General features: G+C 38.0%; 1 long non-coding RNA gene across 1 annotated transcript; it reads right to left on the bottom strand.

The window, feature by feature from the left end:
• Nucleotides 1–453: 453 nt before the first annotated feature.
• Nucleotides 454–909, bottom strand: LOC129754405 (uncharacterized). The gene is made up of 3 exons (XR_008739021.1): nucleotides 797–909; nucleotides 616–736; nucleotides 454–551 (listed from the first exon to the last, which is right to left on the bottom strand). It is a non-coding gene; the product is annotated as an uncharacterized LOC129754405 (long non-coding RNA).
• Nucleotides 910–1141: the final 232 nt, after the last annotated feature.

The raw sequence follows: 1141 nt of genomic DNA, 5'->3' as shown, positions 1-1141 counted from the left end.
TTTCTTTTTGGAGTAATTTTCGAAAAGTAACAAAAAATGTTTTTTTTTTCGTACATATCAATACTACAATCAAATCGCATCAAACTTTTATTCGATTTTGTTTTAATTTTGTACAACAAAATCAGTTTAATCTACTGTCAAATACAAACATGATAATACTTGGTAATACTTATTATCTATCCTTAACCTTATGTATTACTAAAGAAGGCTATCGTTACTCAAAAAAATAACAATCACTTATCGGAACATATATCGTATCTTACTCGAAAACTTCATAATCTGGAACATCAACACGAAGAATGATTTGAACTGGTATACGCAGCGTGTTTCGAAAGCACCCCGTAAACCGACAATAGAAACGGAAAGAGGCCGTTCCAAGTTCAGCCGAACCGGCACCGCTATATGGTACGTTTGGGCTGCCATCACAGTCAACAGCAGCGATGGAATCCAAAAGCCTCCGGGAGCGGCACTGCTCCGAAAGTCTCAGCCATGGAACGCCGGAACCTTTGCGCATGAAAAGTTTCCACGAGAATATAATATATCACGACAGCCTAGAAATATACACATTCAAGAAAAAATTAACCTCAAGCCAAACTAATTCAAGAAGCATCTTACCTCAACATCTTGCAGATTTTAAAAATAAATTTCTGTCCATGTTATATCGGTACACTCCAAAAAACAGGCTTTTATTTAGTCCTCGGCTGAATCGCATCGCCCGGGGAACCTTTTCCAATAGCTAGAAGGTGAAATTTTCACTACAAAATATTATCTTAGCGTTGAACAAGAAAAAACTCACCTGAAAGCCAACAGCAGCCAGAAAGCACCTTCCAATGTCAGCATTCTGTCTTCGACACAACCACCGGGCTCCAGGAATAGCCCACATCCTCCAGTCGGATCGAAGTCGAGACATTTGAGCCGGAATTTGAAAGTCGGGAGTCGGGACAGTTTTCAGCGGATCGAATTAAAATAACACATGCAACCAAAACAACACGATCAACTAACTGTGCAAAAATGAAGTTCCAAATGGCACGCAATTGTCGCCTATGTCTTTATACTCAAATTTGAGCAAAGTTATTTTTTACAACTCAAATTAACTTAATTAAACGTTTTGCGAATCAAAATTAAATCTTATGATGCTAAG

This window comes from Uranotaenia lowii, chromosome 3 (assembly GCF_029784155.1).
Source record: "Uranotaenia lowii strain MFRU-FL chromosome 3, ASM2978415v1, whole genome shotgun sequence".
NCBI lineage: Eukaryota > Metazoa > Arthropoda > Insecta > Diptera > Culicidae > Uranotaenia > Uranotaenia lowii.
This window is presented reverse-complemented; position numbering and strand designations above follow the sequence as displayed.